A 14758-nucleotide genomic window follows, 5' to 3' on the forward strand; every position below is an offset into this window, starting at 1 on the left:
TCACCTCTAAAGCAGCAGAGGAGGATGGGGAGTCCTAGCAGGAGGGAGTTGTCCATTTTGGAGGGAGAAAACAGCAGGTTAGAACAGGAAGCTGCAAGGTGCCTGTTTATATATCTACCAGGTTGGGCTTCCCCAGGAAGGGCTAGGGGTGGGGACATTGCGGAAGTCCTTCAAAGGCAATTCCTGCTCCTAGGGAAACCAGGGACTCTAAAATTTTTTCTTTTTGGCAAATTGTGGGGAAGAGGGACTGCCTAGGTAAGTCCTGGACCCGATTTATTTCAGTCCTAGCGTTCAGGATTTTTCATGCCATGTTCTGTGGTCTTTTCATTATACCACACTGTGGGAGAATACAAGGATAAATCCAGGCTAGATGGCTTGGATTCAGAGCCATTTACACTGAGATGCTCATTCAAGCTGAGAGAATATATGAGTGTAAATAATTGGAATGCAGGAAGTCCAAAAGAGGGCTAAGCACAGAGCCTTTAAAACTCAGTACTATAGGGAATGGGGAAGAGAGGTGGAGAGGTTAGATTCAGACGCCTTGACAGAGGATAATCATGAAGGAAATAGTTTCCCACTGTCAATCATCCTGGAACAAATTAAACCCTGGGGTAGAAAATGAGAGCTGAGGGGGAAACTGCTTCCCGTACTTGGAGTTCCTGGTGGTTGAGACTTAGACTTTTACTAAGAGAGAGGTTTGAGATTACTTCACCTGGAGGGAGGTAAGCTGGTCCTTCCCACTTGATGTCGAGCCAGGAATTGGGGGTGGGGGTTACCTCAACTCTGAGAATGACTAGGTAATCAGTTAGGGTGGTGATTGAATGTAAAATGCCTGTAGAGGGGATTGAGCCTGTGGATTCTAAGAACAGCCGTATTTAGTATCTCATTCTAACTTTTCTGTTAGTTTCCTTCAGTTATTCCTATACCTTCCAAAAATTGTGATGGAAGTTGCAGCTTAGTCTGTGCTGTCATTGCAAGGAGTTGAAGGAAGGGTCTGTGCCCATGCTTAGGGCCAAGAAATACAGGGGAAAGAAACAGCAACCTGAAGGAAGCAGACTGCAATAGAGCACACTATAGGTCTACAGCAAAGTGGGGCAGTAGTCTAAGACGGATGTTGGCTGAAGAGGCAGGGACAGCAAGAGTGACGTATGGAAGAGATGCTCTCCAGAATATACTGGGGGTTGTTACTACACGCCCAAAGAGCAAATGGACATTTCCATACAGGGAGGAAGGAGGAAGGGGATATAACTAGTTAACTGCTTACCTGTGGCACCTAGGACTCTGGTGAAGCTTTGAAATAACACCATGAAGTAATCATGTATTACTCTCTAACACACACACACACACACACACACACACACTCGACATGACTGGTTTTTGTGTTCTGCATATTCACTAGAAGATCTGTCCCTTTCCCTCCTCTCAATGCCCTGAAATTTAGCATCGGCTCTTACACCTATACATTTCTTTCTTCGATTTTTTGAGATCTCCCCTCCTTTCCTTCTAGGAATTCCGTATTTAATTCTTTGACTAATGGTGGCACACACGAAAGAAGGGAAGGTTTTCTTCCTCTGCCCCACAAGAAACTGTCTCCTCACTTAATTACACTCCGATGATATTATTTTACCACTTCTCCTAAAGCAGAAATTTCCCCCTCTCAGCTTTACTGATCCACCTGAATTACTTGCTTATATTTGAACCCTATTTTATTGACTTACTTTTCTCCTAAAATCTCCTCAAATTCACACTCCCAGTCTTAGTATCCCATAATACCTGATTTTCTTACTGGGCCACATTCGATACCTTTTCTCAGTGCTCCTAATCCTTTTTCCTATCCTCTTAGGGCACCCCAAAATAATTATTCTTATGTCATAAATTACAGACCCATGACTTAAAAGTGTTCAGGAATGAATTCCTTTTGCCTATTGCCCCAAACCTCATGTGGAGTCTGTATGACCCCTTTACTCATGATACCCTTCTCTCCATCACAGAGTTCTGGAGGTCCAGTTAGTCCAGAAGAGTAGCCCTGGATTTTCCTCAACTCTGAGAGTGACTAAGTGAGTACTCAATTACATCTTTATGTATATGATTAGAAGATGTTTAGATTATGCACTAGGATTTTTGGTTTGCATCTCCAACGTTACCATGCAAAACAATAAAAATGATGTTTCTTGAATGGAAATCCACTTTCCAATTGGTTACCATTATTTTCAAAAGACATAGATCTACTCTCCATGGTGAATACAGTAAAAATATCCTGAAATTCATTGGTAATAGAGGTATTTTCACACAATGACATTTTTGGATAGGTTAATGGAGCTGGTGGTGAGTGCCAGGATTTGATTTGAGGAAAGAAATCTCACCTTAGGCAGATGCCACATGTGATGAGGAAGGTCAACAAGAGGAAGAACCACAGTTACTGTTCCAATGCAGCCCAATGACCTTAAGCTCCTGGGGTTTTCCCAGTACCCATAGGATTTATACCAGTGATCTGGCAGGAAAAGAACAGTTTCTTCTAGATCAGGGTTTGAAGGAACAGTCAGATCAGAAAATCTTGTCTCTTTTCCTTCAAGCAAGGGAGCAGCACAGTTCTGGCTGACTGAGACTACACGAAACCAGAGAAGTTCTACCCTCTTGAGGGATGTGAAAATGGAACTTTCAGACAATATGTGCAGATCCAAGAAAGAACATGAAAGAAGTGTCTCTGGGGAGAGCTTCTGTGCGTATTCTTTTCTACCATGAGACCCAGCATCCCCGAGGATTGGCTGGGAGTCTCAGAATTGTTCAATACGTCCACAGTTCCCTAGATAGTTCATTCCTAGAGTGCTGGGAGCTGGAGAAGGTAACGTGGATGTTAAAGTAACTAGGGAGGCAGTCAACAATGAAGAATAATCTACCCATTGTTCCTGTATAGCTTACAGCTCAAATTAAATGTTCTGTATTTTCAATGTGCTGTTTCAACGATTCTACTATCACCAGGAGAGCTCTATTTATTTATTTATTGAATTTTTGAATTATTTTATTTTTTTATACAGAAGGTTCTTATTAGTTATCCATTTTATACATATTAGTGTATATATGTCAGTCCCAATCTCCCAATTCATCACACCACCACCACCCCTGCTGCTTTCCCCCCTTGGTGTCCATACGTTTGTCCTCTACATCTGTGTCTCAATTTCTGCCCTGCAAACCGGTTCATCTGGACCATTTTTCTAGGTTCCACATATATGCGTTAATATATGACATTTGTTTTTCTCTTTCTGACTTACTTCACTCTGTATGACAGTCTCTAGATCATCCACGTCTCTACAAATGACCCAATTTCATTCCTTTTTATGGCTGAGTAATATTCCATTGTATATAGATGTACCACATCTTCTTTATCCATTCGTCTGTCGATGGGCATTTAGGTTGCTTCCATGACCTGGCTATTGTAAATAGTGCTGCAATGAACATTCGGGTGCATGTGTCTTTTTGAATTATGGCTTTTTCTGGGTATATGCCCAGTAGTGGGATTGCTGGGTCATATGGTAATTCTATTTTTAGTTTTTTAAGGAACTTCCATACTGTTCTCCATAGTGGCTGTATCAATTTACATTCCCACCAATAGTGCAAGAGGGTTCCCTTTTCTCCACACCCTCTCCAGCATTTATTGTTTGTAGATTTTCTCATGATGCCCATTCTAACTGGTGTGAGGTGATACCTCATTGTAATTTTGATTTGCATTTCTCTAATAATTAGTGATGTTGAGCAGCTTTTTATGGGCTTCTTGGCCATCTATATGTCTTGGAGAAATGTCTATTTAGGTCTTCTGCCCATTTTTTTGATTGGGTTGTTTGTTTTTCTAATATTGAGCTGCCTGAGCTGTTTATATATTTTGGAGATTAATACTTTGTCCGTTGATTTGTGTGCAAATATTTTCTCCCATTCTGAGGGTTGTCTTTTCAGCTTGTTTGTAGTTTCCTTTGCTTTGCAAAAGCTTTTAAGTTTCATTAGGTCCCGTTTGTTTATTTTTGTTTTTATTTCCATTACTCTAGGAGGTGGATGAAAAAAGGTCTTGCTATGATTTATGTCAAAGAGTGTTCTTCCTATGTTTTCCTCTAAGAGTTTTATACTGTCCGGTCTTACATTTAGGTCTCTAATCCATTTTGAGTTTATTTTTGTGTATGGTGTTAGGGAGTGTTCTAATTTCATTCTTTCACATGTAGCTGTCCAGTTTTCCCAGCACCACTTATTGAAGAGACTGTCTTTTCTCCATTGTATGTCCTTGCCTCCATTATCATAGATTAGTTGATCATAGGTGCATGGGTTTATCCCTGGGCTTTCTATCCTGTTCCATTGATCTATATTTCTGTTTTTGTACCAGTACCATATTGTCTAGATTACTGTAGCTTTGTAGTATAGTCTGAGGTCAGGGAGTCTGATTCCTCCAGCTCTGTTTTTTTCCCTCAAGACTGCTTTGGCTATTCAAGGTCTTTTGTGTCTCCATACAAATTTTAAGATTTTTTTGTTCTAGTTCTGTAAAAAACGCCCTTGGTAATTTGATAGGGATTGCATTGAATCTGTAGATTGCTTTGGGTAGTATAGTCATTTTCACAATATTGATTCTTCCAATCCAAGAACATGGTATATCTCTCCATCTGTTGGTATCATCTTTAATTTCTTTCAGCAGTGTCATAGTTTTCTGCATACAGGTCTTTTGTCTCCCTAGGTAGGTTTAATCCTAGGTTTTGTATTCTTTTTGTTGCAATGGTAAATGGGAGTGTTTCCTTAATTTCTCTTTCAGATTTTTCATCATTAGTGTATAGGAATGCAAGAGATTACTGTGTATTAATTTTGTATCCTGCAACTTTACCAAATTCATTGATTAGCTCTAGTAGTTTTCTGGTGGCATCTTTAGATTTCTCTATGTATAGTATCATGTCATCTGCAAACAGTGACAGTGTTACTTCTTCTTTTCCAATTTGTATTCCTTTTATTTCTTTTTCTTCTCTGATTGCCGTGGCTAAGACTTCCACAACTATGCTGAATAACAGTGGTGAGAGTGGACATCCTTGTCTTGTTCCTGATCTTAGAGGAAATGCTTTCAGTTTTTCACCATTGAGAATGATGTTTGCTGTGGCTTTGTCATACATGGCCTTTATTATGTTGAAGTAGGTTCCCTCTGTGCCCACTTTCTGGAGAGTTTTTGTCATAAATGGTGTTGAATTTTGTCAAAAGCTTTTTCTGCATCTATTGAGATGATCATATGGTTTTTCTTCTTCAATTTGTTAATATGGTGTATCACATTGATTGATTTGTGTATACTGAAGAATCCTTGCATCCCTGAGACAAATCCCACTTGATCATGGTGTATGATCCATTTAATGTGTTGTTGGATTCTGTTTGCTAGTATTTTGTTGAGGATTTTTGCATCTATATTCATGAGTGGTATTGGTCTGTAATTTTCTTTTTTTATAGTATCTTTGTCTGGTTTTGGTATCGGGGTGATGGTGGCCTCGTAGAATGAGTTTGGGAGTGTTCCTTCCTCTGCAATTTTTTGGAAGAGTTTGAGAAGGGTGACTGTTAGCTCTTCTCCAAATGTTTGATAGAATTCACCTGTGCAGCCATCTGGTCCTGGACTTTTGTTTGTTGGCAGATTTTTTTTTCCTTTTTTATTTTTATTTTATTTTAATTTTTAATCAGTCATCAGTCTTATACACATCACTGTATACAAGTCAATCCCAATCGCCCAATTCAGTGGGCTTGTTGGAAGATTTTTAATCACAGTTTCAATTTCATTTCTTGGGATTGGTCTGTTCATATTTTCTATTTCTTCCTGGTTCAGTTTTGGAAGGTTATACCTTTCTAAGAATTTGTCCATTTCTTCCAGGTTGTCCATTTTATTGGCATAGAGTTGCTTGTAGTAGTCTCTAAGGATGCTTTGTATTTCTGCAGTGTCTGTTGTAACTTTTCCTTTTTCATTTCTAATTTTGTTGATTTGAGTCCTCTCCCTCTTTTTCTTGTTGAGTCTCCCTAATGGTTTATCAATTTTGTTTATCTTCTCAAAGAACCAGCTTTTAGTTTTATTGGTCTTTGTTATTGTTTCTTTATTCCTATTTCATTTATTTCTGCTCTGATCTTTATGATTTCTTTCCTTCTGCTAACTTTGGGTTTTGTTTGTTCTTCTTTCTCTAGTTCCTTTAGATGTAAGGTTAGATTGTTTATTTGAGATTTTTCTTGTTTCTTGAGGTAGGCTTGTATAGCTATAAACTTCCCTCTTAGAACTGCTTTTGCTGCAACCCATAGGTTTTGGATTGTCGTGTTTTCATTGTCATTTGTCTCTAGGTATTTTTTGATTTCCTCTCTGAAATCTTCAGTGATCTCTTGGTTATTTAGTAATGTATTGTTTAGCCTCCATGTGTTTGTGTTTTTTATGTTTTTTTCCCTGTAATTGATTTCTAATCTCATAGCGTTGTGGTCAGAAAAGATGCTTGATATGATTTCAATCTTCTTAAATTTACTGAGGCTTGATTTGTGACCCAAGATGTGATCTATCCTGGAGAATGTTCTGTGCGTACTTGAGAAGAAAGTGTAATCTGCTGTTTTTGGATGAAATGTCTTATCAGTATCAGTGAAATCTATCTGGTCTATTGTGTCATTTAAAGCTTGTGTTTCCTTATTAATTTTCTGTTTGGATGATCTGTCCATTAGTGTAAGTGAGGTTTTAAAGTCCCCCACTATTATTGTGTTACTATCGATTTCCTCTTTTATAGCTGTTAGTAGTTGCCTTATGTATTGAGGTGCTCCTATGTTGGGTGCATATATATTTATAATTATTATATCTTCTTCTTGGATTGATCCCTTGATTGTTATGTAGTGTCCCTCCTTGTCTCTTGTAACGTTCTTTATTTTAAAGTCTATTTTACCTGCTATGAGTATTGCTACTCCAGCTTTCTTTTGATTTCTATTTGCATGGAACATCTTTTTCCATCCCCTCACTTTCAGTCTGTATGTGTCCCTAGGTCTGAAGTGGGTCTCTTGTAGACAGCATATATATGGGTCTTGTTTTTGTATCCATTCAGCGAGCCTGTGTCTTTTGATTGGAGCATTTAATCCATTCACGTTTAAGGTAATTATCGATATGTATGTTCCTATTACCGTTTTCTTAATTGTTTTGGGTTTGTTTTTGTAGGTCCTTTTCTTCTCTTGTGTTTCCCACTTAGAGAAGTTCCTCTAGCATTTGTTGTAGAGCTGGTTTGGTGGTGCTGAATTCTCTTAGCTTTTGCTTGTCTGTAAAGCTTTTGATTTCTCCGTCGAATGTGAATCAAATCCTTGCTGGGCAGAGTAATCTTGGTTGTAGGTTTTTCCCTTTCATCACTTTAAATATATCATGCCAGTCCCTTCTGACTTGTAGAGTTTCTGCCGAGAAATCAGCTGTTAACCTTATGGGAGTTCCCTTGTATGTTATTTGTCGTTTTTCCCTTGCTGTTTTCAGTAATTTTTCTTTGTATTTAAGTTTTGCCAGTTTGATTACTATGTGTCTTGGCATGTTTCTCCTTGGGTTTATCCTGTATGGGACTCTCTGCATTTCCTGGACTTGGGTGGCTATTTCCTTTCCCATGATAGGGAAGTTTTCGACTATAATCTCTTCAAATATTTTCTCGGGTCTTTTCTCTCTCTCTTCTCCTTCTGGGACCCCTATAATGCGAATGTTGTTGCATTTAATGTTGTCCCAGAGGTCTCTTAGGCTGCCTTCATTTCTTTTCATTCTTTTTTCTTTATTCTGTTCTGCAGCAGTGAATTCCACTATTCTGTCTTCCAGGTCATTTATCCGTTGTTCTGCCTCAGTTATTCTGCTATTGATTCCTTCTAGTGTAGTTTTCATTTCAGTTTTTGTATTGTTCATCTCTGTTTGTTCTTTAATTCTTCTAGGTGTTTGTTAAACATTTCTTGCATCTTCTCGATCTTTGCCTCCATTCTTTTTCTGATGTCCTGGATCATCTTCACTAACATTATTCTGAATTCTTTTTCTGAAAGGTTGCCTATGTCCACTTCATTTAGTTGTTTTTCTGGGGTTTTATCTTGTTCCTTCATCTGGTACCTAACCCCCTCTGCCTTCTCATCTTCCCTATCTTTCTGTGAATGTGAGAATTTTTTCTAAGGGTGACCTCAGCTAAGGAGAAATAAGGGATTCCTCTTCTACTTTCCAAGGTAAATTCACCAGTGATGAAGGTCATGCTCAGAGACCAGCAGTCCCATGGTGGCATATAACCTTCTGTTTTGCTGAGTTTACTACTTACATTGAGACTATCCCTGACCAGTTTACTGAAGCACATTCCCCCTTCTTATTTCCTCTCGCTCTCTCTCTGTGTGTGTGTGTGTGTGTGTGTGTGTGTGTGTGTGTGTGTGTGTGTGTGTAGATGTGGGAAGCAAGCTGGGAGAAATCTGTTATTTTTAAAATTCCACGGAACTTTCCTACCATGTTTTTTTGTTTTTTTGTTTTTTTAATTTTTAGGGAAGGCTCTTTTATTTATTTATTTATTTTTATATTTATTTTTGGCTGTGTTGGGTCTTCGTTTCTGTGCAAGGGCTTCCTCTAGTTGCGGCCTCTCACTATTGCGGCCTCTCTTGTTGCAGAGCACAGGCTCCAGACGCGCAGGCTCAGTAGTTGTGGCTCACGGGCCTAGTTGCTCCACGGCATGTGGGATCTTCCCAGACCAGGGCTCGAACCTGTGTCCCCTGCATTAGCAGGCAGATTCTCAACCACTGCGCCACTAGGGAAGCCCTTTCCTACCATGTTTAAGCTGTCTTATTCTGATTCATCATTTCTTGGTTGCTGTAGACAAACCTTAGACAAAGTGGATTGCAATGAATTTTGCTCTTTTGGTCAGTGTTTCTGTGGAGGGACAGTCCTTTCAAGCTCCCTCGTCTGTCATTTCCACTGATGACGTCTCCAGGCCTCCTCAAAAAGTATATTTTAAAATAATTAAATAGCTCATAAGTACTAATTTAGTCCTCACAATTATTCTTGATAGATACCATTGTTTATTTTTTTTCTGAGTAAAAAACCCCTAAGGATAGAGAGGTTAAAGGACACACACAGGGTCACACAACCAGCAAGTGGAGAATCCAGGTTTAAACAGAGTTTTATCCAACACTGAGCATGATGCTATAATGATCACCCATGGAAAGAAGGTAGCTGGTTTTCATAGACCAGAGATTATAATAACTTGGTAAGATTTATATATATATATATATTTATTTTATTTATGTATGTATTTATTTATTTTTGGCTGCATCAAGTCTTAGTTGCGGCACACGGCATCTTCATTGAGGCATGGGGGGTCTTTCGGCATGTGGGCTTCTCTCTAGTTGTGGCATGTGGGTTTTCTCTTCTCTAGTTGTGGCGCACGGGTTCCAGAGCACGTGGGCTCTGTAGTTTGTGGCATGCAGGCTCTCTAGTTGAGGCTTGTGAGCTCAGTAGTTGTGGCGTGTGGGCTTAGTTGCCCCGCAGCATGTGGGATCTTAGTTCCCTGACCAGGGATCGAACCCGCATCCCCTGCATTGGAAGGTGGATTCTTTACCACTGGACCACCAGGGAAGTCCCTAAATTGGTAAGATTTTTAAAACTCTTATAATGTTCTTGTGTTTGAAGTGATCAGCAGTAAAATCCCAAAACTGAAAAGTGTATGTAGGGTCATGGAGCCTAGTAGCCTATTGCATGGCCACGCATAGATGGAGAAAATCTCAAAACATGAAGTGGATAGTGGTAGTGTGGGAAGGAAAGAAAGAGAGTTGAGTCTCTGGGTCATTGTGAGGAAGGCTGGAGGGTCCTGGAAATCTCCCAGGGTAGGGTGATGCTCTCTCCTGGTTGCTTGCTATGCAGACAGCCCCACTCAGCATGCACCCTAAGCTTCCACAATGGAGAACCTTCCTCATCTCCCTGCAGAAGCCCCATTCTCTCTTGCACATGCTAGGAAAATGCCTCAACCACAGGTCTTGGTATAAATGTTCTTTCTTCCAGGACTCCTCCTCCGCCTCCCTGTTCCTCCTGTGTGTTCCCACAGCACAGCTGAGACCCATTATATGAGAATAGTCAGCCTTATCTTTGACTCCTCTTCCTCTCTCATTTCACATTACACCACTGACAGAGTCCAGTCTGTGCTGTCTTCATAAGATCAGGACTGTCATTTCCTTCTCCATTCCCACTATTGCTGCTCTTGTTATGACTTTCATGTTGCCCACCTGGAGCTTATTCTTTTCTCAATATGTAAGCATTTGTTGAATTAAATCCATTGAAATAGAGTCTTAACAAGCATTGGTTAGAGAAGCAAGCTTTGCTTCTGATCCTTGGAACACAGGAAGTCTGTCATTACAGAGCTGGGATGCTGAAGCTACTTGGAGGAATGAAGAAAGAAGGAAAGAGAGATTATTTTAAGCACTTCAACCTGGGAGAAGCCTCAGAGGAAGGAATAAAATGATGAAACTGCAGAAGGAGGTGTTGCATAACCAAAGTCAAGGAGATGAGGCCCTGAGAGAAGTGCATCCCCTGGTCATGACTCACAGCGCCAGGGAAAGTCAGACTGGATCCTGCTCTCAAAGAGGGGCAATAATGCAAGGGGTCTTCTTGAGAGCTTCATGTAGCTCCAGACAGGGTAGGAGGAGGGTTGTGGACCCAGTAGTTCAGCAGAATGTAATCCTGATAAGCCTGGGAACATAAGCCTTAGGTGCAGCCTGCGGGGTTAGGAGAACAGAACATCTTCTTCTTGAGGCCTTGAGCTGAGATAGTTTTTGATCATTAAAGTCCAAATGGGCATCAGATGAGAGGTGAAAAGCTTAGTCATGTGAGAAGAGGAACAAGGCAACACTGGAGCTCTTGGCACCATCCAGAGATGGGTGGAGAAGGAGTAAGAGGGCGTTAGTACATTTACAAGATATCAATATACTCAAGAGAAAAAAAACAGCGCTTATCATTTCAAAGACTTAAACGTGCCAAAATGTTGACAATGCAAGGTTAGAAAGAGGACACAGCCTCCTTTCCATGTCTTAGACGTTTCCTGAGAGTGTGTGCTCACACGCAGTATAAGAAAGTGACATTCCTGTAACAGCTCCATACTCCCCTCCTCATCCCAGAAAAGTTCCTCCCCCCAGTAGAAGTCTGGAATGCAGCTCCAAAGACATTGTGATGAGGACTTTCTGCTCAGGTCAACCGAGGTACCCAGTAATTCAAAACTGATGAACTAGCCACAAGTTTAGTATCACAGGTATAGTGGGGCATAATTTGAATCATAATATATATATATTTAATTATAAGGTTATCTTTTGTTTCTCAATACACATCAATAGTTTACCATTCTTTCTTCTGTCCCATCTCCTACCATTCAGTACCACCAATTGGCTTTACGGGGTATTGGGTTGGGGGACTTATTTTTGCTACTTCCATTATTCCGATGCTGCCATTTGGCTGATCCTTAGAAGACAACCAGTAGACACAAATCTGACTGTACTCATTCAGGAGGATTCTTAGCAAGCAGCATAGGCCACAGTGTGAAAGCCAGACTGAAAACACTGTGCTTATTGGGCATGGCCACTATGCAAGCAGGTGCACAAGAGCTGTATGAAACAACAATAACAACAGCACCACCAGCCATAAATAATAATAACACCTAGTGGCTTGAGTTTCAGGTTTTTATTTTTTCTTTTCAGTTCAGTACCAAAAAATCTGAGGCTATGGAGCGATATGATTTTCCCAGTCCTTGGTCTTCTTACCCTATTACTGATCACATGTCATAGTTCTAAATACCCTCTATATGCTGATGACTGGCAAATCTCTACCTTCCTCCCTAAACTCTCCACTGCCTTTTAAAAATCTGCATTTGATGGGCTTTTCAAACTTAACATGCCCCAAAACAAACAACTGATTTCATATCCCAACTCACTCCAACATCATACCCTCCACACACCTGTCTCCCCACTCTAGCCTCACCTCACTTTTCTCACATTCTGTCCCATGTCACCCAATCACTGCACCATTCACCCAGTTGCTCAGGCCAAAAACTAAGGGCCATCATAGATTTCTCTTTTTTCTTTCCTTACCCCCCCACCCCACCACACATTCAATCTATTAGCAAGTCCTGTTGGCTCTCTCTTCAAAAAGTGTTTACCAAGACCCATCATTTCTTACCACTTGTTCTCTAAGTTAACATTGTCTCTTTTTTCTCATAGTTTAATTTTTTCTGAGTTTCATTTTCTCTCTTTTTTATTTATTATATAAGTTTCAGGTTATAATTCAACATCTCTATATACTACATAGTGATTCTCCCAAAGGTCTAGTTACCATTCATCACCATACAGTTGACCCCCTTAACCTTTTTCACCTACCCCTAGCCCCCTTCCCTCTGGTAACCACTGATCTGTTCTCTGTATCTTATGAGTTTTGTTTTGTTTGTTCTGTTTTTTTTTTGTTTTTGGATTTGACATATGAGTGAAATCATATGGTATTTGTCTTTTTCCTTCTGGCTTATTTCACTTAGTAGAATACCCTCGAGGTCCAACCATGTTGTCACAAATGGCAAGATTCCATTCTTTTTATGGCTGAATAGTATTCCATTGTATACATATAAACCACATCTTCTTTATTCATTCATCCATCGATGGACACTTTGTTTCCATATCTTATCTATTGAAAAATAATGCTACAATGAACATAGGAGTGAAATATCTTTTTAATTTTTTTTTAATTCTCTGGATAAATAACCAGAAGTGGAATAGCTGAATTATATGGTAGTTCACTTATTAATTTCTTGAGGAATTTCCATGCTGTTTTCCATAGTGGCTACAACAATTTACATTCCCATCAACAGTGTATGAGAGTTCCCTCTTCTCCACATCCTCTCCAAAACTTATTTCTTGTCTTTTCGATAATAGCCATTCTAACAGGTGTGAGGTGGTATCTCATTCTGGTTTTGATTTGCATTTCCTTGATGATTGAGCATCTTTTCATGTGCTGGTGACCATCTGTATGTCTTCTTTGGAAAAATGATATTCAAATCCTCTACCCAGGGACTTCCCTCGTGGCACAGTGGTTAAGACTCTGCGCTCCCAATGCAGGGGGCCCGAGTTCAATCCCTGGTGAGGGAACTAGATCCCACATGCATGCCACAACTAAGAGTTCTCATACCACAACTAAGAAGCTAGTGAGCCACAACTAAGGTGCCTGTGAGCCACAACCAAATAAATAAATAAATAAATAAATAGAATATTTTTTAAAATCCTCTGCCCATTTTTAAATTGGGTTGTTTGTTTTAAGTTGTATGAGTTCTTTATATATTTTGGATGTTAACTCCTTATCAGATATATAATTTGCAAATACCTTTTTTCATTTACTAAGTTGCCTTTCATTTTGATGATGGTTTCCTTTGCTGTTCAGAAACTTTTTAGTTGATGAAGGCCCATTTGTTGATTTTTGCTTTTTGTTTCCCCTGCTTTTAAAGTCAGGTCCACAAAAACATCACTAAGGCTGATGTCAGTGAGGTTACCAATGTTTTTCCCTAGAAATTTTATGTTTTCAGGCATTACATGTAAGGCTTTAATCCATTTTGAGTTTGTTCTTGTGTATGGTATAAAATAGTGATCTAGTTTCAATCTTCTGCATATGTCTCTCTTGTTTTCCCATCATCATTTATTGAAGAGACTGTCTTCTCTCCATCATTATGTTCTTGGCCCCTTTGCTGTAAATTAATTGTTTATATGTGCATGGATTTACTTCTAGGATCTCAATTCTGTTCCATTGATCTGTGTGTCTGTTTTCGTGCCTGTACCATAATGTTTTGATTACTACAGCTTTGTAGTATAATTTGAAATCCAGGAGCATGATACCTTCAGCTTTGTTCTTCTTCCTTAAGATAGTTTTGGCTATTTGGAATCTTTAGTGTTCATACAAATTTTAGAATTATTTGTTCTGGTTCTATGAAATATACTATTGGAATACTGATACAGATTGTATTGAATGTGTAGACTGCTTTGGGTAGTATTTGTATTTTAACAATATTAATTCTTCCAATCCATGAGCACAAAATGTCTTTTCATTCATTTATGTCTTCTTCAGTTTCTTTCATCAATGTCTTATAGTTTTCAGTATACAGTTCTTTAGCCTCCTTGGTTAATTTTGTTCCTAGGTATTCTTTTTAATACAGTTGGAAATAGGATTGTTTTCTTAATTTCTCTTTCTGATAGATTGTTATTAGTGTACAGAAATGCCACAGATTTCTGTATATTAATTTTGTACCTGCAACTTTGCTGAATTCATTTGTTAGTTCTAATAGTTTTTTTGTTGTGTCTTTAGGGTTTTCTATGTATAGTATCATAACTTCTGTGAAGAGAGACACTTTCACTTCTCCTTTTCCAATTTGAATGCCTTTTATTTCTTTTCTTGCCTAATTGCTGTGGCTAGGACTTCCAATACTATGTTGACTAAAAGTGGTGAGAGAGGACATCATTGTCTTATTCCTGTTCTTGGAGAAAAAGCTTTCAGCTTTTCAACATTGAATATGACGCTGAAGGTTTGTCATATATGGTCTTTATTATGTTAAACTGTTTTCCCTCTATACCCACTTTGTTGAGAATTTTTATCAGAAGTCAATGTTGAATTTTGTCAATTGCTTATTCTGCATCTATTGAGATGATCACACAATTTTTTTTATAGATCTTTATTGGAGTATAATTGCTTCACAATACTGTGTTAGTCTCTGTTGCACAAAAAAGTGAATCAGCCACA

General features: G+C 39.1%; 1 protein-coding gene across 2 annotated transcripts in view; it reads left to right on the forward strand.

Annotated features, from left to right (window-relative positions):
• LOC309667468 (uncharacterized protein) overlaps positions 1–14758 on the forward strand; it is a 92412-nt gene that overhangs the window by 68028 nt on the left and 9626 nt on the right. Inside the window, exons 4-5 of one of the 2 annotated variants that reach the window (XR_014267783.1) lie at positions 1992–2057; positions 2578–2948. The gene's annotated coding sequence lies outside the window, so the exon portion shown is untranslated. Of the gene's footprint in view, positions 1–1991; positions 2058–2573; positions 2949–14758 lie in introns of those variants that run through there. The other variant, XM_082475930.1, reaches the window with a different exon arrangement.

The sequence above is a fragment of the Balaenoptera physalus genome, assembly GCF_965194825.1.
Source record: "Balaenoptera physalus genome assembly, chromosome: 10".
NCBI classification, from domain to species: Eukaryota; Metazoa; Chordata; class Mammalia; order Artiodactyla; family Balaenopteridae; genus Balaenoptera; species Balaenoptera physalus.